General features: G+C 51.5%; 1 protein-coding gene across 1 annotated transcript in view; it reads right to left on the bottom strand.

Annotated features, from left to right (window-relative positions):
• Positions 1 to 15,361, bottom strand: part of TNRC6C (trinucleotide repeat containing adaptor 6C) — a gene marked incomplete at its 3' end in the record, with an annotated part of 110,025 nt that extends 94,664 nt beyond the window's left edge. The window contains exon 1 of the mRNA XM_080713751.1: positions 15,286 to 15,361. The remainder of the gene's footprint in view (positions 1 to 15,285) is intronic.
• Positions 15,362 to 24,462: the final 9,101 nt, after the last annotated feature.

Here is a 24,462-nt window from a genome sequence, read left to right as displayed (position 1 = left end):
AATTTTAAGATGGTCCCAGGGTCCTTGCTCCTGTTGTGCACGGCCCCTCCCAGTTATTCAAACAAGCACCAATCTAGATACTACTTTGAAGGGATTTTGCAGACGTAATTCAAGTCCAGATCAGTTGACCTGACCAGAGGGAGGCAACCCAGAAGAGTCTGACCTAATCACACAAACCTCTCAGACCTGGGTGTAGAGATCAGACAACAGTCATCAAAAGTTCAAAGTCCCGGGAAGGTCTCGCCTCGCTCGGTGCTGGGCAGCGCTGAGGCAGCTCCCATGCCAGCAAGAACACGAGGCCCTCAGTGCACAGCCGCAGGAGCCAATTCTGCCTGCAGCCAGCCCGACAGGCCCGGCTCTCCCCGGAGCCCCTCAGGGCTCGCGGCCCCCACCCCGCCCCGCCCGGCCAGGGCCAGGCCTCCAGCTTGCAGGCCCGTGGCCAATCAGGGCCTTCTTTAAACCTCGAGTCTGTCATAATGTGATAAAACAACAGAAGCCAACACTCCCCCTTACTTAACTGGCCTAGACCTAGGGCGATGTCACAGGTTAACAGGATGCTGTGAGGGACCGTCAGGAGTCAGAGACCACCAGGAATTCCATCAGGGCGCGTGCAGTCTGGACTTGTCCTAGCGCAGTGCAGTGAGCACACCTGTGATCTCAGCAGCTGGGAGGCTGAGATAAAAGGATTGCAGGTTTGAGGCCAGCCTCAGTACTTTATTACTCTTTAATTGTTTTGTGGTGCTGGGAGTGGAACCCTCTAAGCTGATGTGGTGGTGCACCCTTGTAATCCCAGTACTTGGAGGCTGAGACAGGAGGATGGCAAGTTCGAGGACGGCCTCACTAGGAGTGAGACTCTCTTCAACCTAACGAGACCCTGTTTCAAAACGAAAACTAAAATAGGGCTGGGATAGCTCAGAGGCAGAATGCCCCTGGGTTCGATCCCAGTACCACACACACAAAAGAAGAAAGATGTTAGGAGAACTGAAAGCGGGCTAGTACCACTTACTGTGCTTTCCTCATCACCCGGACCTGAGAGCCGATGCCATTAGAAGTCAGTGTAAAGCCCAACACCCATCAATGTTTGGAATCCAACCAAGTAGCGTTGACGAGCGTTGCGTATAAATTGATGGCTAGGTTTTATAGGGATGAATTAAGCAGAAGACCCGCCTTCAAGGCTGGAGCGGGACGCGTCGGCACTAGGGGGCGGGCGGGCGGTCCACAGCCTGCAGGCCGCGCTCCCTCCGGACGCTGCGTGCGCCAAGTAGCAACGTGGTGAGCGCGCCGGCTGCTTTCCGCCTTTAACGTGAACTCTAAAAGGTGAAAATGAAGTTTTACTTATGAGGTGGTTGTATATTTTTGAGGCATTTGATCTTACTGAATACAGCTTTTTTCAGTAATGAAGGAACTTATCACATTATGCTAATTAATGCCACAGAAGACAGTTTTACCAACCTTTCTTACACACTCGGCTGGGGCTTCTCTGCATGAAATAAATTACCAACGTGATCACCAAATGAAAAGCCCTAACAGTCTTAACAAAGATGCACACCCGATCTCCCCAGGCGCGTCTCGGGCAGCGCTCCGTAGGCAGCGCACGCGGGTGTTTTCGGGGTGAAACCCCCCCTCACGCTCTGGACCACAGCGGTCACTGCGGGGACGCCCAGCACAGGTTAGAAAGCACCACTCGAGACTCGGCTCATTCCTTTCAAACTACAGTGACGCGCATGTCAGCGGGGATTAGAGCAATGTGACAGGGAGACTTGGGGTGTTTGCTGAACAGAGGAACGCGAGTATGTGCACCATCGTGAGAAAGGTGCCACTGCTTCGTGGGATCTTGTCACGAACCCTCCACTAACGTGTGACCATTCACTTCCAGCCGAGCAGACAGAGGACCACAGGGTTAACAGGAGCTTAAAGTCGCCGAGCGAGTAAGTGGCATTCCCGGAAATCGAACCTGGAGTCGGCAACTCTCAAGCCCACATGTATACAGTGACCCTCAGAGCCTGCTTACAGCTGGTGAGAAAGCTTCACCTCCGATGAGGAGGCGAGGAGGCGCTGCAAACTTCTCATAGTGACATTTCCCTAGAGGACTCTCCTGTAAGAAGATAGCCCTTCTGTTTCTTTGCACAAGAATGTCTTATTTTATAAAGCAATAATAAGAATGGACAGTAGTTTATTGTTTTTTTGTTTCTTTCTTTCTTTGGTGGTACTGGGGTTCCTGGAAGCCCTTTTACGTCCGGGCTACACTCCCAGACCTGTTGTTTTTTATTTTTTATTTGGAAACAGGGTCTCCTAAGCCCGCGCGGCTGGCTTCGAGCCTGCGTGATCCTCCTGTCTCCGCCTCCCAAGCGCGGGGATGACAAGCGTGCGCCACCACGCCCGGCTGGACGGTAGTTTTTATTCAAATGTCTTACATGTTGAGCCTAAAAGGACGGCCGCCAGATGTTAGTTTCCGTTTTTGCTGCCGAAAACTTTTCTTGGATATGGGGTCCAAAAGTCTCACAACCACAACACTCCCCATTTTCCTTTTTCTTTTTGTGGCCTGCTACTATAATGCTTTTCAATATTGTCAAAAGAATAGATTATCCAAAAAGGAAAACATTTTATCAATAATACTTAAGAGATTATTACCAGATGGGCATGGTAATAGTCAAAATAAACAATAAAAAAAATAGGGCTGGGAGTATAGCTTGGAGGTAGAATGCCCCACGGTTTCATCTCTAGTACTGCAAAAAAAAAAAAAAAAAAAGAAAGAAAGAAAGAAAGAAAGAGAAAGAAAGGAGCCTATTGCCTTCTTATAAGAAAATACGTGTGTGTGTGTGTGTGTGTGTGTGTGTGTGTGTGGCACTCCAGCTATCCAGGAGGCAGAGGCAGGAGGACTGAAAATCTGAGGGCAGGCCTGGCAACTTAAACACAAAACTCTATCTGAAAACAATATTTTTTAAAAGGCCTGGGATGTAGCTCAATGTCCCTGGGCTTAATGCCCAGTGACCCCAAAATAACTGGGGGGTATGGGATTTGAATCCAGGGACAAGTCTCCGTCCCAGCTATACCCTAGCCCTATCTCGCTAAGCTGCGGAGGCCAGTCTTACACCTGTGACTCTCTTGGCCTCCCTGTCCTGGGAGCGCAGGTGTGCACCACCACACCCAGCTTCACTGGTATGAATATGTGCAATTTCACTGATGTAGGAAAAACCTCTTAATGTATCTGTTTTTACAAAACCTCGCCAGGAGTGACAGGCGTTGGTCTTGAGATGCGTTTTATTTCCACCTCCTGAAGGTCCTGCTTTCAATACCAGAAAACAGACGACTGGATAATTCTTTCCTCATCCTTCTTAGCATCATATTTAAGCTTGGCTAACTGGGAAAGTTGTATTTTGTGGGGTTTTTTTTGTTGTTGTTGTTTGTTTTCTTGAAATTTATCTATTTACGTATCGGTACTAGGGTTTGGACACTGGGGCAGTCTATCTCCAAGCTACACCCTCAGCCCTTTTTGTTTTTGAGACATGGTCTCACTACTAGTTGGTAGGAGTCTTGCCAAGTGGCTGAGGCTGGCCTCAAATCTTGGACCCTCCTGCCTCGGCCTCCCAAGCCCTGCAACTGCAGGTGTGTGCCAGTGCTCCCAGCTTTCTATGCTTTTTACATATCCTTTACCAAGCTGAGCCTGGGCACACAGTCAAGACAGTGATTGTCACGGTGACTATCCCAAGGCCGAATGAGGTTACCAAAGGAGTGCGCAGATAAGAGAAGCACCCAGGGGTGAAGCTAAAGAAGTCCCCATAAAGACTGGTCTCTGAGGAAACCAGAGCCTGATGTGCGTGAACGAAGCCATTGCTGGCACTCCAGAAGCCAAACATGAGAAGCAGATGCGACCACACGGCAGCACGGCTCGCCCGGGACCCCCGGTGGGCCAGCGAGATTGACTTTAAGGGCAGATGCAGAGACCTAGGTCTGCAGGTAAACAGCTTTCACAATATGCATGTACGCACCCTGGGCTTAGTCTATGTTGCTAAAATTGTGGTACCCTTAAATTGTTATTAAAATAAGAAGTATACCCCATCCCACCTGTGCTGTCCATATCCATATCCTCTACCAGTCTCTTCGGAAAACTGTTATTCCCCCGACCCAGAGAGTCAAAAGAGTGAAACAAAAGGTAATACGCCACTCCAAGCAGGTACCCGCCCTCCAAGCCTACTAAGTCCTTAAGGCGCAGGGCATTCCATTCCCACCAACTCCTCCTGTTGAAGAACCAAGGAGAAAAAAGATGTAGTGCCGAAGAAAATGGGTCAGGTGAGGGAAACCGCTCTGACTGAGACTGGAGGAGAGTAGGCAGCAGCCGAACTGGACGAAGGAAGGTGGCACCACCCACCCACGGCTGCGTCCGCATCCAGGCGCTCGCCTGCGGCCACACTGATTTTTTTACAGAAATGTCTTCCCACTTTTCTAACTTGGATCAAAACTAGAATCCTTTAAATGGGCTTAAATTTTCAGTGATGTTAATTTTCAAATAATGTTCCAAGAAAAACTCGCTGCTATCAGGGAAAAGAAAGCCCTGAGCTGTGTGCCCCCGGGGCGCCCTCCTCCAAAGCTTCACTTCTAAGGCCAGGTGAGAAACGGCCTCACAAAGCAACCTCTTACACATCAACATACTTTTCTCTTGACACATCTTTAGAGCCCTGAATGATACATCTAGACTGTCATTTCCAATCCATTAGACACCTGCGGCAGCCGCTAATTCTGTATGAATAGGCCAAACGCCACGAGTGAGATCTGAGCCCACCATCGCTCAGACGCCCCTCCCATCTGGTACTGGAGATCGAACCCAGAGGCATTCTGCTGCTCAGCTACACCCCCAGCTCTATTTCATGCTTTGTTTGGGAACAGAATTTCACTTAGTTTCTGACGGACCTTGCCAAGTTGCTGAGTCTGGCCTCAAACCTGCTATCCTCCTGCCTCAGCCTCCCAAGTACCAGGATACCAGGCGTGGTATTGCCTGGCTCTCTCACACTTTTGGTGATGAAGATCATTCCGTTAGTGTGAATGCGGTGGTTCAGCAGAGTGTCAGGGGCCACACTAGAAGCAGGAGGGCCTGGCCTCTCCAAGGTGCCTTTTTCCTTCTCTATGGTTTATCGAGGAGAATAAATAATACATCATCAACTGTGTGATATTATCTTACTAGCATGCGATAAGGACTCGATGAGGTACTGCTGCAGTGAAGCGGGGAGCCCTCTCGCCGGCCAGCAGGCTGCCGACGCAGGAAGGGAGGAAGGAGCGTGCGCTGTCCACCTGCTGCAGACCAGGCCTTGGCTGCCATCTCAGGTGCAGAGCGCTAGGAGAGCAAATGCAAACAGTGGAAAGGGCGCAGGAAAGACAGATTTCTTAGCCGGGCGTGGTGGTGCACGCTTGTAATCCCCGCGCTTGGGAGGCTGAGACAAGAGGATCGCACAGGTTCGAAGCCAGCCTCAGCTACTTAGTGAGGCTCTCAGCAACTTAGTGAGACCCTGTTTCCAAATAAAATATAAAAAATAGGTCTGGGAGTATAGCCCGGAGGTAGAAAGCCTCTGGGTTACACCCCAGTGCCACAAAAAAAAAAAAAAAGATTTTTTGAGCGTTCCTGATTCTAAAACTGATGTTCACTAATTTAAGATTTAGTTGGCAAATCACAAGTTAAAAGAAACAAAATTTCTTAGGCCCTAGGATCTACAGGATTAAACAGGTGTATGTTAACTTTTTTTTTTTTTTGAACCCAGGGGCATTCATTCTACCTCTGAGCTACAGCCCCAGCCCTATTTTTATTCTTTAGTTTGAAACAGGGTCTCACTGAGTTGCGGAGGGTCTAAGTAGCTGAGGCTGGCTGTGAACCGCGATCCTCTGGTCTCAGCCTCCTGAGTGCTGGGATGAGAAGTGTGCGCCACCGCGCCCGGCCTGTATGTTAACTGCTTAATTACTACATCTAGGGGTCGGGGTGCAGCTCAGGAGCAGTGTTTGCTTGGCACGTATGAGGCCCTCGGCTGGATCCAAAGAACCTCAAGTAAATAAATAAATGAACTCCACCTGAAACTTCTACTGAAGGAATCCTTTAATTGTGAGTCAATACAAGATGAGTGTAAGGATAAGAATCGTGACGACAGCCCTTAGAAATCTTACTTCCACAGTCCTCCCTAACGGAGAACAGACTAAGTTTAGTACATGCTCAGCAGGCGACCCAGTCTGGTCGGAATAATCCTATTTCTTCTAATGCTCACTTTTCCAGTGGGCTAATATCCGAACACAGTCACCAAAGTTGTGACAAACAGGCCAGGAATTGTTTGGTGACACCTGTCAAACTGAATTGTGACGTCTATGGAAATGGCACGCATCGTGTCCTCCCGATTTGGTTGGGGCACTTACTGGCAGTGCCTTGGGCCTCAGGAAAAGGAACTGCCCATCCTGCAGGTGCCATACAAAAGCTGGCAAGGGGCGAGGGGTGGCGCTGCACACCCGCAATCCAGTACTTGGGAGGCTGAGACAAGAGGATTGCAGGTTTGAGGCCAGCGTGTGTTAATTTGGCAAGGCCCTATTCAAAATCAAAAGGGCTGGGGATATAGAGCCCCCACTCCCACCCCCGGGGTTCAATCCTCAGCGCTAAGGGGGGCATTTTATGGGCATGATACCAAGAACATTCAATCTCACTGAGAGTGGTCGCCATAATTCACCGCAGAACCCTGTCATTACACGGCTCGTTACATGCTTGGATTTATGCTGTGAGTCAAGTCTCTACCACAGAACACAACACCTCACACAACAATGCCCCTAGAGCTGCTATCTTAGGTGTCATCGCCATCAGTATCTCGAGAGGAGGCACTGTGTTCTAACTGAACACTGGAACATTAGCGTTTCCAGCGGGGGGCAGTGCTGAGAGCGGACGCAGGCTCTACCACTGACCACCTCTCCAGCCCAACGTGACTTCTTTAGGGCTTAGAGCCTTTCTGGCACGTTCCGGGAGGAGTAGGAAGCAGCAGCTATGGGCCTCTTAGAACGCCTTCCTTTTGGAAGCCATCAACTCCGCGTACCACTGGCCTTCGCTCTGAACTCTAACACCGTTTCAATCCCACCCACATTACCTTGTCCAGGCGGGCACAGTCGCAGCACACGGCCGCGACAGCCAGTGTGAGTGCTGCCCGCGGCTCAAGGCCCACACACCACTCGGTTCACGTCACAGCCACCAGCAGCCCGACAGTCCCCACCGGGCACGGTGGCGTTTCTACCCCAAACCGCCCCTTCTGAGCCTCACTGCCCTGCAAAACCTCCACGCAGCTGGGCCTCGCCGCTCCCTCTGCCGTGAGCATGCCGAGCGAGCCAGCTCCACTGTGCCCGGCACGGCTCTGCCATGTCTCCTTGTGGTGTCCCTTTCATGCAAGCACGTCCGCTCGGGCTTTCAGGGCCCACTCAAGCCGAGCCGGGCTGCCACGGGGACCGGGGCTCCCTCTTCTCAGTGACTGGGCTCTTGGCGCCACATTTCCCATTCAGTTCCATTTTTACTAGAACATTCAGTCCCATGGAGCTAAAACATAGTATGGAGGGAAAATCCTATTCAGCGGCCATGTAAGTTTGGGAAATACTAGGCTAATAAGGGTAAGCATATGTTTACAGCTAAACTTCCCCGTGTGTGTGTGTGTGTGTGTGTGTGTGTGTGTGTGTGTGACTGGGGATTGAACCTTGGGGGTGTTCTACCGCCTAGCTTCACCATGACCTTTATTTTTGAGGTACTGGGGTGGAACCCAGGGACATTCTACCTCCAGGCTATATATACCCCAGCCCTATTTTTTATTCTTTAGTTTGAAACAGGGTCTCACTGAGTTGTAAAGGGCCTCATTAAGTAGCTGAGGCTGGCCGCGAACCACGATCCTCCTGTCTCAGCCTCCTGAATGCCGGGATTATAGGTGTGCATCACCACACCTGGCCCATGCCCTTTATATTTATTTGATTTGAAACAGAGTTTCGCTAGGTTGCTGAGGCTGGTCTTGAGCTTGCACGCCTCCTGTCTCAGCCTCCCAGTACTGGGAGTACAGGCATGCGCCACCATGCCCAGCTCACGTTTTGACCTGCACCCTCGGGGGAGATATGGCACGTGGCCGTGTTACACAGACCACCTTGGACTTTCACTAACCTCTATGTGCACGTGGCTTCCTTCAGACATTTATTGCTGGCTGTTTTTCAAATACTTGTTTGGTGTCCATCTCTCTCACCACCACTAACTAGAGAAGTCTGTTGTCCTCTGTGGCTGCTGCAGACAGCACAAGGGAGGGCGGGAGGAAGTGCGCAGCCCGAGGCCTTGGAAGGCAGCAGGGCGGAGTGAGAAAGAGCTGGGGCTCGCGGCCTCAGAGGACCCAGCACACGTACCAAGGCTAACTGCGGCAACCGCGCGCCCGCCATCAGCCCAGCCTTCCCCACCTGTACAATACCAGAGCGCAGCCCATTACCAGCTGCTGAGGGGCTGACACACAGAGGTATTCAGAAGACATCCTGCTAACGCTAGCTGCCAGAGAGCGGGCCGCAGAGCAGAGGAAGCTTAATTAGGAAGCTATTAAAATAGGCCAACTGGACGGGCGTGGTGGGCACCCTTGTAATCCCCGCGCTTGGGAGGCGGAGACAGGAGGATTGCGCAGGTTCGAAGCCAGCCGCGTTTCCAAATAAAAATATAAAATAGGTCTGGGAGTGTGGCCCGGAGGTAGAAGGGTTTCCAGGAACCCCAGTACCACCCAAAAAAACAAAAACAACAACAACAAAAAAAGCCAACTACTGCCCCGTGTGGGGCTTTGAGCGGGCCTTGCTTACATTCTGGCGTCGCCTATTACAAGCTGGAGGATCTTGTGCAAATCCCTCCCTCGTCTGTGCCTCCACTTGCTCATCCGTAAGATGGGAATGACAGAACTGTAGCGCAGTACTGTGACGACTGCATGGCACTCGTCTCCTTGGCGCACAGCAATACAGTGGACGCCCCGACACCAGCCGTGCCCATCTGGACGGAGTGACGCGCAGCAGGGCCGGATGCCTCGCCGCTCCCCTACCCCCAATCCAACCGTTCCCTCACCGTGCTCCTCAAAAGGAACGTGCTTGCAGCCTCGAGGACGAAACGAAGCCTATGAACCCTCCCCTGGCCCTCAGCACTTGGGTTTTGGGCTCGCCTGTCGTGAGAAAACACCGGCAATCCAAGGAACCATTTTTGCACCCTCTCCCCAACTTCTCAACACGGTCCCCAGAGGGATGTCTGCAAAGCCAACAGGTACACTGGGCCCGCGCCGCCATTTTCTAATTTCAGGTCTTCAAGTCCCTGTTGCTATTTTAACTTGGGGTTTCCCTAATTATTAAGAGAGTAGTAAAAAAGAAATTATCTCTGGGAATAAAAGGTAAACAATACTTTTGCTAGTCTTAAGCCATGCAAGTGATTTTAGCCATGAGAACTTAGTCTTGATAAGCTACACTGCACAGTTAAAATGAATCAAACACACATTCCCAACAACCACTTTGTCACGAATTTCCATTTGGTATCAGTCACTCAAAAGACAGTCCGCATGTTGGTAGAGGACTCAACCGTAGACGGAATTATCTGCCTGATAATCTGACGTAGTGTTGTAATGCAGTAAGCATGTAGTTCAGGCCTTCAGAGGAAAGACGCTACCCGTGCCAATACCAGTACTTGGGGGCTGAAGCACAAGATCCCAGGCTCAAGGCCAGTCTCAGCAACTTAGCGAGATCCTCGGAGACCATTTCAAAATAAAAATGGAGTCGTGCGTAGTGGCGCACGCTTGTCATCCCAGTATTCAGGAGAATCGCGGTTCGCGGCCAGCCTCAGCTACTTAGTGAGGCCCCCCGCAACTTAGTGAGACCCTGTTTCAAAATAAAGAATAAAAAATAGGGCAGGGGGTGTAGCTCGGAGCTCAAATGCCTCTGGGTTCCATCCCCAGACCCACACACACCAAATAAATAAATAAATAAAAATGGTGGGGGGTGTAGCTCAGAGACAGAATGCCCCTGGCTTAACCCCCAGTACCCCTTAGGGGTGAGGAGAATCTTATATCAAGTGTTTATATCGTAGAGTACCATAGGGATCATCTGTAATTACACAGACATGATAAGTCACAATGCTTTAAGCTTATAATGGTGAACTGATGGAATTGGATATTCTATTCCCTTTTCACATTTTTGTGCAAAAAGTTCAAAAAGTTCTTTTGTCGGAAAGGGTTATTAGGAAGTAAAACGGAAACGGAGCCCTGTCAGACGAAAGCACCCTTGGCTGACGCCGCCGCGAGCGTGCTCGTGTGCCCTGTGTCACACGTCCCTAGCAGGCGGTCCACAGGAAAGCTGCGCTGCGCACAGAGGCCGTGAAGAGCCAGCACACACGGAGAGGGTGGCGGGCACTCGGTGCTCCCTCCTGGAGCACATACTTCCACCCACGGGCCTCAGGGCTCTATACTTCAGAAGGCAGATTCTTGCCAACCCTAGGTCATGACTGCATCGTAGAGACGCAGTGATCCGACGCAGGGCTGGGACGCAGAGGGCACGGAGACCACGGAGGCCCAAAGCGCAGGGAAGCCTGCTTTCCCAGCCGCTCCTCCCTCTATCTGAGCCGCAGCAGGGCCGCTTCGTGGCCGGGCGCCCAGACTGTCGAGCTCTGTGCACAGCTCTGCAGTCCGTCGAGGGCTACACGGGAAGAATGCCTTCTTAACAGACAGCTCTCCATCCCCGCGAGGGCTTCAAATTCATTTTCAGTACCGCTCCAAAAACTGCACAAAGGGTATGGACTTTCACCGCAGAGTGAGTGTGTGTGTGAGTGTGTGTGAGTGAGTGTGTGTGTGTGTTACTGGGGATTGAGCCAAGAGACATTCTACCTTAGAACTACACTCCCAGCCTTTTTTTTTTTTTTTTGGTGGTATTGGGGGTGGAACCCAGGGGCTTTTCTACCACCGGACTATACTCCTAACCTATTTGTACTTTATTTGGAAACAGGGTCTCACTAGGTTGCTGAGAGCCTCACTCAGTAGCTGAGGCTGGCTTTGAACCTGTGCGATCCTCCTGTCTCAGCCTCCCAAGCTCTGGGATTACAGGCGTGCGCCACCACGCCCGGCTCCCAGCCTGATTTTATTTCTTATTTGGAAACAGGGTCTCACTAGGTTGCTGAGAGCCTCACTAATGAGCTGAGGCTGGCTTTGAACCTGTGATCCTCCTGTCTCGGCCTCCCAAGTACAGGGATCACAGGTGCGCGCCACCACGCCCGGCTCTTTCACTATATTTCTGACATGCAAATTTTTGTTATATTGAAGAATTAAAAATATAAACTTCCTACTTTTCATTAGATAAGTAAACAGTTCAAATGCATGTGTACAACAGAAACTGTGTGTGTGTGTTTGGTGTGGGAGGGTACTACAGATTGAACCCAGGGCATTTTGCCTCCCAGCTGTACCCCCAGGCCTTTATTTTACAGCAGGGTCTCACCAAGTTGTTGAGCCTGGCCTGGTTCCTGGGATCCTCCTGGCTCAGCCTCCCAAATCCTGGTGTTACGGGTGTGTGCCACCGCAGCCAACCTGTGTGATGTTCCCTCCCTCCGTCTTCCTCCCTTTCCTGGCGGTCCTAGACACTGAGCACTGACGGGCGTTCTACCTCTTTTTGAAATTACTTTGAGGCAGGTCTACGTTGCACACCCTGCAGTCCTCAAGTCCGCGTCTTCTCTCCTCAGCCTCACAGGTACTCAAGGATAGGCGTGCACCGCCGGGCCTCAGCCTGGCCGCTTGCGTGATTATTTTAACAGAGGTATTCAAACAAATGCATTCTCTGGGCAAGGATCGCACATTTCTTGGTTTCAGTATCATACACTCTCTCCCCAAGGTTAGAGTTATTTCTGCCAAGTAACCTTTGTATTTTTAAGTAATTCAATTCCTCAAAAAGTTGTGTATAAGCTGAAATTTATAAACAGGAACACATTTATTGCATTAAAGTCTACTTGAAGGAAGCGTATTGTGTATTATTTTGAAAAATACCTGCTTCATGACTGAACAATTATTTTATTTTACTTTTTTGTGGTACTGTGGATAGAACTCTGAGTTACACCCCCAGCCCTATTTTAGAAACAAAGGGCCTAAGTACCTGAGGCTGTCCACAAACCCGGATCCTCCTGTCTCAGCCTCCCCCTACCCCCGAATGCTGGGATTCCACACCTGGATGAACAATTATTTTAAAGTAATATGTAAAAACGTAGTCATAATTAGACCGGCTTAAAACAAGCAAATATGTAAAACCTCCCCCCAATACTGGCCCATTCTCAGTTGACACTCAGCGCTCCCTGTTCACATCTGTAACCTTCCAACAAAGTGATTAAGATGTTAAGTGTCGCAACTGTCACCCAGGTGCTTGGGAGGCTGAGATGGGAGGATCACAGGCCCAAGAGCCTCAGCAACCCAGGACACTGTTTCCAGACAAAAATAAATAAATAGAAAGGGCTGAGGGTATGGCTCTGAGGTAAAATGCCCCTGGGTTTAATTCTCAGTACACATACCTCTACTCTCAGTACACATACCTCTACACACACACACACACACACACACACACACACCCCAACTAAAACCAGTCACCATCACATGAAATCAGTTTTCATATAAAAGAGGACCTACAAGGCAAAGCTTGGATGAAAAAGGATCCATTTGATTGTCTCAAAACAGAAAAACAAAACCAAACCAGGAATTTCAAAGGAAACCAAACAGACAAAAACAAAGTCACCTGGCTCTTCCCAGCTTGCTCTGACTTTCCTGGCCGGGCCTCCAGCCCCAGCCCCGCTCCCCCTCCGGGTGCCCCAGGACATCTGCAAGTCCATCCCCTGCCACCTCCTCCCAGCTTCTCATGCTTTCCCCGCAGGCTCAGCTGCTCCATCCCAGGTCATTATAGTCTCCTGTCTAGACCCCAAAGCCAACCTATTTCCTATTAAAATCTTCTCACGTACCACCTCTGCACAATAAACACTAAGGGTGAATAGTTATTTAAACATACAAGTCCAACCTAATGGATCCGACTCCTACTGGAGAAGGCAGCAAAGGTCCATAAATAGTAATAAATGGCTCTTTGACCTTAAACTATTAACTGTTAGGGAACTTGCACGATGCCAAATATACTCTACATACTCAAACAAAATAGTGGACAAATAAAGTAACTTCCACTAAATCTTTTTTTTAAATATCAAGTCAGCATCACTCTCTGAGGTCATGTGAGACTCCATTCGGGGCGCCTTCCCCTCCTGGCGGTGGGGTGGGATGTCTTCTCACCAGTACTGCGGGGATCTCATCTTCAGGTCTCCCCAACCGAAAGCTCTCCTCACTAAGGGCCGGGGCTGCCCTGCCGAGCCCCGACCGCCTCCTCCTTCAGCTCAGCTCCCAGCGAGCCGGATGACAGCATTTGGGAAACGCACATTTATCTCGGGGAAGCTGGGTGTTTAACAGAAAGGTGGCGTTGGTGGGAGGCACGCTAAAGTCTCGGCCGCTCCCCTACTCTTAGCTATTTTTTAATCACTGGACTCTGAACATTAAGTGTAACAATTCCCCCCCCCCTTCCCGCATAATCTGCACTCTAATGGCAACTACTTATTCCAAAGATTCCTGAGCCAGTAAGTATACATAGAAACCTGTAACAAAATAATCTTTACGAGGCTCAAGACTCTGCCATGGGAGGGGTGAAATGACGATAACACTGTAAAGAGAAGAATCTAACGCCAACATTTACAGCACTATCGGACACTTGGCTGCCAGAATCCAAAACGAAGTTAAGATTAATCTTTACGACGGCTCAGTGTCCAACCGTATCTAATTTCATACCTTAATAAAACTGAGGTAATGGTCAGATTGGTTTGACAAGAAGCACAAAAGTAGAGATAAAAGCAGGTTTTTAAACCAAATTCTTAAATCAAATGTGTGATGTGGGTTTTACTATTACTTTGCTGAATTATCAATTCCTCAAGACAAATGTAAGAGAAAAATTATCCTAAGGACCTCTATTCTTATGAAAACACAAACACTTAAGACTCTGGGGTAGAAAAAAACCCCTTTGGCTAAAGGTAAACAAAGTTACAAATATTTAGACCATTCCTTTGTTTCTTAAACACAAACAATAAAATTAACTCAGGTAACGTAAGTAGTCATTTCTTAAATCTAATTTTGCACCATCTCCCCCAACAAAAGCATCATACGGATGCCACACTGAAAGGCGTTCGGAGCCCATCATCCCCGTTGTTCTGGGATAATGTAAATTTCTTCAAGGGCAACCAAGTTCATCTGGCCTTGGGCTCAATTTTACCATCGATGCTTGCACTTGGTACTGAAGAAAGTCTGGACTCCGAATACCATCGTCAGCGCTCCTTCCTCAGTCCAAACCAGCCACCGCTGTCCTACGACATGACTCAAGCCACGTTTCCGGCGTCTCAACTCGTTCACAGGGTGATTCCATTCTTAAGTGTAGGGAATAACTCGCATCAAATACGCCTTAAGCAAGGTCGGCTTACACGGAGAGAGGTGCACAAGCCTCTCGCGGCAATGAGCACCAACCGGCCACCTACGCTCAACCGAGGGCATCAGCGTGCACACCAGATCCCCGAGCGGCACCGAGCCTCAGCACCACAATGGATCAAACCCAGCCAGGAGGCTCCGACCTGCAGCTCCGGGGCGCTGGGGTTGGACATCCACGGAGCACCATTTTGAGCTCCGAATCTGCGCTTCGCGCCCAGCCATCGCCCAGCAGACCCCTCAAATGGAGGCTGCATCTGGCAGAGCCCGGGGTTTGGGACAGCTGACTGCGCACGGCAGCTCCACTGCGGTCTGCTGCCTTCGAGGCCGGCGGCTCCCCGCTCCCGCAGCTCCCGCTCGCGCGGCAGCCACGCGCCATCCATCCATCCGTCCGTCCATCCGTCCGTCCATCCATCCGTCCGTCCATCCATCCGTCCGTCCGTCCATCCATCCGTCCGTCCATCCATCCGTCCGTCCATCCATCCGTCCGTCCATCCATCCGTCCGTCCATCCATCTTCCCTCCTCGGGACCCCGCGTCTCCGGGCAGCGCTCCGCCGCGCCGGGGACCCGCAGACTCGCGGCCGCGCGCTCTCACAGCTCCGAACGCAGCCCCCCAGCGTCCCCGCGAGGCCGGCGGCCCGCCGAGGCGCCCCGGGGCGCGGGGGCGGCGCCGGGTCCCGCCACCCCGTCCCGGCCCCGCACGACGCCCGCGGGGGTCCCGGCCCGGCGCCCTCCGAACAAAGGCGGCGGCGCGGCGCTCACCTGGGCTCCGTCCCCGGCGGCGGCTCCGCGGGGCTCCGGCGGCGCGGGCCCGGCGGCGGCGGACGCGCGCTCGGCCGCCCGGGGGCCCGGGGGGCGCGGGCGCGGCGCGGGCGGGCGGGAGGCGGCGCGGCCCGGCGGGGCCAGGTCCGGCGCCCGCGACGCCGCGACGCGCCCTCCGGCTGGCGCCCGCCGAGACGCGGCTCCGGCTGCCCGGGCTGGGCGCGGGGCCGCTCCGCCTGGGGCTCCGGCTCCGGCTCGGGCGGGCCCGCGGCGGCGGCGGCGGCGGGGCGCGGAGGCGCGGGCCGGCCTGTCGCCGGGCGGCGGGGGCAGCGCGGCGGCGCTCAGGGCTGCGCGGCGGCGGCGGCGGCGGCGGCGGCGGCGGCTCCCGGGCCCGTGGCGCGGAGGTGCGGAGCTGCCACCGCGGCCATCTTGTTGCTCTAACTGACAAGAACCCCCCTCCCCCCGCGCCAGCCCGACGCGGCGCTCGAGCCCGGCCCCGCCCCGCGGCGGCCGCCAACAGGAAGTCGTCCCGGCCCCTCGCACGTGACCGCGCACATCTGCATACCGGAGGGCGGGCCGGCCAATCGGAGCTCCGCGCAGCAGCTCCGCCCCCGCGCGCCCCTCCTCCGGCCCTGGGTGCGCCCGAGACAGGCCACGCCCCCTCCGTCCCCCTTAATACCCGCCCGCGCGGTGGGCGCCCAGATCGCGCTGGGAGCGCGCCGGGCTCCGGGCGGCGCGCGCGCTCCTCGGGGCTCGGACGCGCGCCGGACCCGGGAGCCCGCGTTCCTGCCGAGGATGCGTGAAACACTGCTGGGTGGCCCCTCTCGTCGCCGCCCGCCCTTCCCGCCTGTGGGTGCTGGGGTTCGGCGTTAGCGCGCTGGCCGAGGGGAGCAGACGCAGTCCGCGCGTCTGCGGGGCTCCCCGCCGCGCCCGGGCTTTGCGCGGCATCCTCGCCCGGCGGGCCGGCCGTCTGTGCGGTGGCTCCCTGCGCACGCCCTGGCGCGCGCGGGTCCGTGCCTTGCACGCACACGCCCACACGCCGGCCGAGGCCCGGAGCGCCCTGCTCGCCGCGCGCCCCCCGGCCCGCCTCTGGGCGCAGCAACTCCCCGGGGAGCGCCCCGCCGCCCGCCAAACAATCCTTGCTGCGAAAAAGCACCCCCTCCCCCCGGGAGACAGCCTTTCCCCGCGATGCGGACACCCCACCCACCCCGCGGCGGGAACCGCCCGTGGGGACCGAGCCCGGCCCCGGCGCCTGCACACCCCCAGCGGCCCCTTCCTGGCGTCGGCAGCCCGCTGGGGTCCTCCGTTCCGCGGCTCCCCCCGGGCCCCATTACTCATCCACGGTAGGTAAAGGCAGGCGCGATGTGTCATCGAAGAGTCCCTTTTTAACTTTCGGTTCGAGCCGCGGGAAGGCCTGGGAACCAAGAAAGGTCGCGGAAGAAGGCTGCCCCCCCCACCCGGCGCGGCGGTGTCTCTAATGGCAGTCGGCGCTGCGAGGCGTCCCCAGTCTGCGCCGAGACAGGAGAACGCGCCGATACTTTTGCAATGCAGTTTTGTTACTGCAAGTGCCCTGCTTCCAAACGACCTGGGGATGAAAGAGTGACAACAGGTCCCCGGCTTCCCCCAGGGCTCCCGTGAGCTCCCCGCGCTCCTGTCTTCTTCCTGCCAAGTTTTAAGCCGCGGGTAGTCGCATTCCTAAGTCACTTCTCAAAGTCCTCTAAAGGTGCCTGCGGTGCTGTGTATTTCCCCTTCCAAAAATCCACACCTTCTGGCTAGATCTGAAGGTCGACAGAGGTCTGCCTGCTTTTCTTTTCTTTCTTTCCTTCTTTCCTTTTCCTTCGGTACTGGGGATTGAACCCAAAGATATTCTCCCTCTGAGCCATACCCTGTTTTTGTTTTTTTTTTTTCTTGATTTTGAAACAGGGTCTCACTAAATTGCGCAGGGCCTAAGTAGCTGAAGCTGGCCGCGAACCCGCGATCTTTCTGTCTCAGCCTCCCAAATACTGGGATTATAAACACGCGCCACCCCGCCCGGCTAGGTCTGTCCTTTTCTAAAGAACATTTTTATTTATATTAACTCTCGACTGCAGAGATCCAGCACCTTTTGCATATCTCAAAAGTGGAGGAGCTTCCCCTCGCAGAAGCCCAGGCCTGTGATCCCAGTACTTGGGAGGCTGAGACTGGAGGAAGGCAGGTGCGGGTTCAGCCTCAGCAATTTAGCAAGACCTGTTTTGAGGGAAGAAGGGCTGGGGGAGGGGGGGGCGGCTCACAGGTGGAATGCCTCTGGGTTCTATCCTCAGTATAAAAAAAAAGTAGAGATATTATCACATGATCCAGGAGAGTGCAAAAGAGCATATCCCTAATCTGCAACAGCCTTTAAGTACATTGACTGCCAATCAATGAGTCTGGGTATCTGGGTGGACCCACATCGTAATAAGCAGAGTTGCATTTTTTATTTTTTATTTTTTGGAACATCGAACCAATATGACCTCATTTCGTATTTTCCGTGTTGAGTTGTGTGACCGTAAACCCTTCTCGGCCGGTTCCCTTTGTTACTCTGCACCCCCGCCACCCCAGCTGAATCAGGCCAAATTTTCCCAGGCTGTAAACACCTGGAGAAAAAGGCAGGTTGGATTTTCTGAATCCAGAATTAGAGTTGTAGCTTGGCAAGCTGACCCGTGGAAAGAGAAGGAATATTGAGAATCGGTGTGGACCCAGAAACACTGAGGAGCGCGGTGGCCAAGGTCCTGGAGATGGTAGAACGGCGTCACTTTACTAGGTGCTGTTCGGGTAAAGTGTGAATTAGGACCCTTGCAAAGTTGTAAAATAGGTAAATTAGTAATTGGGATTTGTTGCCCTGCCACTGCTGTTAGCCATGATTTGTAAAAAGAAGGGTCAAAACCAACAAAATCACATATAAGAAGATTAAATGCTGAACGCAGCTCCTAAATTAAAAAGCTACCTAATGCCAGGTGTGGTGGTGCCGGCTTGTAATCCCAGTACTTGGGGGGCTGAGATGGGAGGATCGCGAGTTTGAATACAGCCTCAGCAAATAGGCTGTTTCAAAATAAAAATAAGACTGTGAGTGTAGCTCAGAGGTAGAATGCCTCTGGGTTAAATCCCCAGTGTCTGTCTGTCTGTCTCTGTTTCTCTCTTTCTCTCGTTCTCTCTCTCTCATACACACACACACACACAATAAAAAAATAATAAAAAAGTCAGCTATTAAGGACAAATGGAGAATTCCTGACTGAATACAAGCACAAATTAAACACACACACACACACACACACACCCATATGGCCTGGTAGCGAACACCTATAATCCCAGTACTTGGGATATTGAGACAATTAAAAAAAAAAAAAAAAGTTGTTTTAGGTGCTTCTACCTTTGTGCTCAACAAGGCTAAATGTGTGAAAGTTTGTTTTAAAAATATATAATCAAACCAGGTGTGGTGGCACAGGTTTATAATCCCAGTACTTGGGAGGCTGAGACAGGAGAATCACAGGTTTGTGGCCAGCTTCAGCAATTTAGCAAGGCCCTCCACAACTTAGAGACCTTGTTTCAAAAATAAATAAATAAATTAGGGAATTGAACACAGGGGCATTCTGCTTCTGTTATACCCCCGTTACATATATTAAATGTAGATTAAATAAACATTAATATATGCACATATTATATATTATATATTGATATATAAATGTATAATATATTTTAATATATTTAATATATACCTAGTAATTAGTGGCCATAATGTGCACATCTGGGATCCCAAGTACTCAGGAGCTGGAGGCCAGAGAATCACAAGTTCAAGGCCAGCATGGACACTAGCAAGACCATGTCTCTAAAGAAATTAGCCAGGTGTGGTGGCGTGTGCTTGTGTTCCCAGTGCTTGGGAGGCTGAGACAGTAGGATCACGGCTTGTGGACAGCCTCAGCTGCTTAGGCCCTCTGCAACTTAGTGAGTTACAAAATAAAGAATAAAAACTAGAGCTGGGCATGTATAGCTTGGAGGTAAAATGCCCCCGGGTTCCATCCTCAGTGCCAAAATAAATAAGTAAATAACAAATTGTAGGCTGCTTACCCTGCAGACAGGAGGTCCTGATTCGATTTCCTGTACAGGAAAAAAAAAAAAAAAAAAGAAAAAGGTTTGCCATTAGGGTGCAGGTTCTACTTGCAGAACTGATGAGAGAGACCAGAGGAGCGGGGGTGGCAGTAGGGACGTGAGGGGAAGCAAGACAGCTCTGTGGAGCACACGGCTGGAGTGGACAGGAGCTGACACCCACAGACAAGCAGAGGCCCAAGGAGAGGTGTTCTTGCTTTTTTCTTTTTCTTTTCTTTCTTTCTTTCTTCCTTTTTATTTTTTAAATTTATTTTTATTTTATTATTATTATTATTTTTTTTTTTTTTGCAGTACTGGGGATGGAACCCAGGGCATTCTACCTCCAAGCTACGTTCCAGCCCTATTTTTTTATTCTTTATTTTGAAACCGGGTCCCACTGAGTTGCAAAGGGCCTCACTAAGTAGCTGAGGCTGTCCGTGAACCGCGATCCTCCTGTCTCAGCCTCCCAAGTCCTGGGATGACAGGCGCGCCCGCCACGCCCGGCTTGGTTTTATTCTCAAACGTTAGTGTGTTTCGGAGTCACCCGGACGGTGTGTTACAAAGCGGGTACTTGACTCTAAGCCTGGCAGGGGGTTTCCCTAGTTGCCTGTCTGATAAGCTCGTAGGTGCTAAATGGGCGCGCACACACTCACACTCCACTTTGAGAACCACTGAGATAGTGAACCTTTTATTGCTCAAGGCAATAATCTGCTGTCTCAGTGGAGACAGGATAGCTTCCTGTCGATTTCTGCTTAAGTCCCTTTTCTGTGTGGATCTTGTTTCGTTGTGACATGGAGTTTCTCTAGTTAACTCTCCTGTGTCTTTCTTGAGCTGGACCCAAATTCACCTGTAACCCCTCCACCCGCTGATCCCAGGTTGGCCTCCCGGATTCTCGCAGAATGCCTCTGTGTGTATGGCTACAGAGAAGTTGTAAAACGTATGTGAAACAGCCGGGCGTGGTGGCGCACGCTCGTCATCCCAGCATTCGGGAGCCTGAGACGGGAGGGTCGCGGTCTGAGGTGCTTAGTGAGGCCCTTGGCAACTCAGTGAGACCCTGCTTCAAAATAAAGAATAAAATAAAGGGCTGGGGGTGTCACTCGGAGGTAGAATGCCCTGTCTTCCATCCCCAGCACCGCATCCTGACCTGCCTGTCTCTTCTGTCTCCAACAGCTTCTGCTTTTCCGGCCACTGCTCAGCCTGGAGGACTCCATCAAGAACCAGCCATGTCCGGAGACAGTCTCTGGCTCTTCAGTTTCTATTTTGTTTTGTTTGGGTCCTGGGGATTTAACCCAGGGCATCCTACCTCTAAAGTACACCCCAGCCCTTTTTTTTTTTTTTTTTTTTTTGGTGGTACTGGGGTTCCTGGAAGCCCTTCTACCTCCGGGCTACAACCCCAGACCTATTTTTACATTTTCATTTGGAAACAGGGTCTCCTAAGCCAGCGCGCGCAGCTGGCTTCGAACCTGCGCGATCCTCCTGTCTCTGCCTCCCAAGCGCGGGGATTACAAGCGTGCGCCACCACGCCCGGCCACCCCAGCCCTTTTTATTTTTTAACAGGGTGTTGCTAAGTGGCTGAGGTTGGCTTGGAACCTGTGATCCTCCTCCTTAGCACCCGTATCCTGGAGTTACGAGCATGCACCACCATCCCCGGCTTCAGTTTCTTTCTTACACCGCAGTGCCCAGAACTACTGCTAGAATTCTACATTTGAGAGCTGACCAGCTCAGAGCGGTCTCTTGAACTAGACACCATTGTAATGTAGGTTGTTTGTGTATGTGACACATACATAGATACACACACACACACACACACACACACACACACACTCATACACACACGTGTTTGAACTCAGAGACATTATACCACTGCCTTTTTTTTTTTTTTTTTGGTGGTACTGGGGGTGGAACCCAGAGGCTTCCTACCTCCGGGCTATACTCCCAGACTTTTTTTATATTTTATTTGGAAACAGGGTCTCTCTAAGTTGCTGAGAGCCTCACTAAGTAGCTGAGGCTGGCTTCGAACCTGTGTGATCCTCCTGTCTCAGCCTCCCAAGCGTGGGGATTACAAGTGTGCGCCTCCACGTCCAGTGACCACTGCCTTTTTATCTTTTATTTTGAGACAAGCTTCAGTCAAATTGTCAGGGCTGACCTCCGTTTGTGATCCTCCTGACTCAGCTTCCCAAGTAGATGAGATTATAGACATGTGCCACCATACCTGGCTTGGTGGACTCTTTTTTTTTTTTTTTTTTTTTTTTTTTTTTTTTTGGTGGTACTGGGATTCCTGAAAAAAAACCCTTTTACTTCCAGGCTACACTCCCAGACCTATTTTATATTTTTTTAAATTTGGAAACAGGGTCTCCTAAGCCAGCGCGGCTGGCTTCGAACCTGCGCGATCCTCCTGTCTCCGCCTCCCAAGTGCGGGGATTACAAGCGTGCCCACCACACCGGGCCAAGGAGCATTGCATTTTCACTGAAAAGATAGCATTTGCTCGAGTCCTAAAGTTATTCCATTGAAGAGTCCACCAAGCCGGGCGTGGTGGGCACGCTTGTAATCCCCACGCTTGGGAGGCGGAGACAGGGCGCAGGTTCGAAGCCAGCCGCGCTGGCTTAGGAGACCCTGTTTCCAAATTTTAAAAAAATATAAAATAGGTCTGGGAGTGTAGCCCGGAGGTAGAAGGGCATCCAGAAACCCCAGTACCACCAAAAAAAAGGGGAAAAAAAAGAAAAAAAGAAAGAAACCCTGTTTCCAAATAAAAATATAAAATAGGTCTGGGAGTGTAGCCCAGAGAAGGGTTCCATCCCCAGTACTACCAAAAAAGAAAAGAAAAAAAAAAAGAAAAAGAAAGAAAAAGAAAATGCAAAGGTGCTGCTTATCAGTAGATCACAACCGACTTGGTTCTAGAAAGATGTGCTCAACTAACAGACCCTGCAGATAGACAGGAAGGCATCAGCATGGCTCTCAACCTTCATGTTCAGAAGGGTCGCCAAGGTAACTCATGTAAATATTGATTCAGCCAGGCCCAGTGGTGCACGCCTATAATCCTAGTGCTTGGGAGGCTGAGACAGGAGGATTGCAGGTTTGAGGCCATCCTCAGCAACTTAGTGAGATCCTATTTCAAAATAAAAAAATAAAATAGGGCTGAGGGGATAACTTGGGCCTAGAATGCCCCTTAGTTCTATCCTCGGTATCACAAATAATAATATAATAATAATATCGAAATCAGATTTATTGCAGGCCCAGTGAAGCCCACGAAGCCCTAGTCAGCTCTGTGTGCCTGGCCAGGTCCCCAAGGGGTTCGATGCACTTGTTCCCCCATATATTGAGAATATTGGACTAGAGAAAGGAGCCCTAAACCAGAGTAAGGGGGAAGTCTCAGCTCCACTCTGAGAAGTCATTTGACCGTGAGCCATTTTCTGAGCCTCAAACTTGTCCTTTCTTCTCGTCCTGGAGTTGAAGGGACCCACAGAACGTTTTCTGACATGGTCGTGTGCCAGGGAGGGTACTGGCTGCCGGGACGGGCCGCGGTCGGTGCAGACACCTGGTGAGCGAGGTGCGGGGGGAGATGGGAGAGACCCCAGCCGTCCCAAGGGGCTCTGCACCTGCTCAGGGCCTCTGCCTGCATCTTGAGGGACGCGGGGCGCAGCCATGGGCAGCGGGGACCTGAGGGCGTTGAGAAAGCAGCCGGTGAGGACGGCTAGGGCTTGCAGCGTGGGCCCCTTAACGCTTTGGGGAGCTGCAGGGGTACAGGCACCCTGCCCGGTCCAGGGGAGGGACTGAGTCAGGCTGTGAGCAGTGTCATTGCACCTGCGCTTTCTCCTGAAGCCGACGGAGAGCTCTTGCAGGGTCACACAGAGTATCCATTGAAAAAATGGCTTTTTTTCTGTACTAGGAATTGAACCCAGGAGCATTCGCTTTCTACCCCTGCGCTTCCACCCACACCAGCTCTTTTTCTTGCTTGTTTTGAAACAGGGTCTGAGGGTCTCACTGAATTGCTGAGGCTGGCCTCAAACCTTTGATCTTCCCGTCTCAGCCTCCCAAGTACTAGGATTATAGGTGAACACCACCGTGCCTGGCTTGCAAGATGATTTTAAGTTAGACTCTGGGGGCGGGGGGGCTTGCAGACTGTTCTACCCGGAGGGGAAGGAAGGTGGTGAAGGGCATGGTCCAGTTTGCCTGCTTAGTGAGTGGCAGGCGGGCGGAGAGGCGGGCGCTACCCGAGGACCCTGTTTGCCTTCCTGAGCCGCTGACAGTCTGCACCAGAACGTGGTAAAGGTTTTGCCTCTCTGTCCCACTTTTTCCATCACAGTTTCGCCTCCTGTGATGTAGCATTTGTCTTTTGTGGTGCTTGTTACCGCCTGTCCCAACTAGAATATAAGCTCCCCCGCAAGATGGCTGGCCTGCTCTCTGAGACATTCTACCTCCATGCGACAGACACCACAGCCCTTAAATAAATAAATAACAATAAACCCAAAGAAACAGAATCTCAGAAGCAGGTGTGGTGTCAAATGCCTCTAAATCCTAGTACTTGGGAGGCCGGGCTAGGAGGATGGTAGGTTTGAGACCAGCTTCAGCAACGTAGCGAGACCCTGTTTCAAAACCAAAAATTTAAAAAGGGCTGGGGGTATAACTCGAAGGTACAATGCCCCTGGTTTCAGTCCAAGCTAACACACACACACACACACACACACACACACCAATAAAACCCAAAAGCCTGGAAATTGTGATCTCCCTGTCTCATTCTTCTAAGTACTGGAATAACAGCAGTGCACCACTGCACCCGGCCCAAGGTGCCTTAAGAGGGATCAATACTGTCTTTCTTCTTTCCTTTCTTTCTTTTCTTATTTATTTATTTATTTATTTATTTATTTATTTATTTATTTATTATTTTGTGGTACCGGGGATTGAGCCCAGGGGCGTTCTACCACCGAGTTACATCCCCAGCCCTATTTTTTAAATTTAAATTTTGAAACCAAATCTCACCAGGTTGTCGAGTCTTGCTACTTGCTGAGGATGTTCTCAAACCAGTGATCCTCCTGTCTCAACCTCCCAAGTATTGGGATTACAGACATAGACCATGACAC

The sequence above is a fragment of the Muscardinus avellanarius genome (assembly GCF_963383645.1).
Source record: "Muscardinus avellanarius genome assembly, chromosome: 16".
NCBI classification, from domain to species: Eukaryota; Metazoa; Chordata; class Mammalia; order Rodentia; family Gliridae; genus Muscardinus; species Muscardinus avellanarius.
The sequence above is the reverse complement of the archived record's forward strand: the minus strand, read 5'-3'. Positions and strand labels throughout refer to the sequence as shown.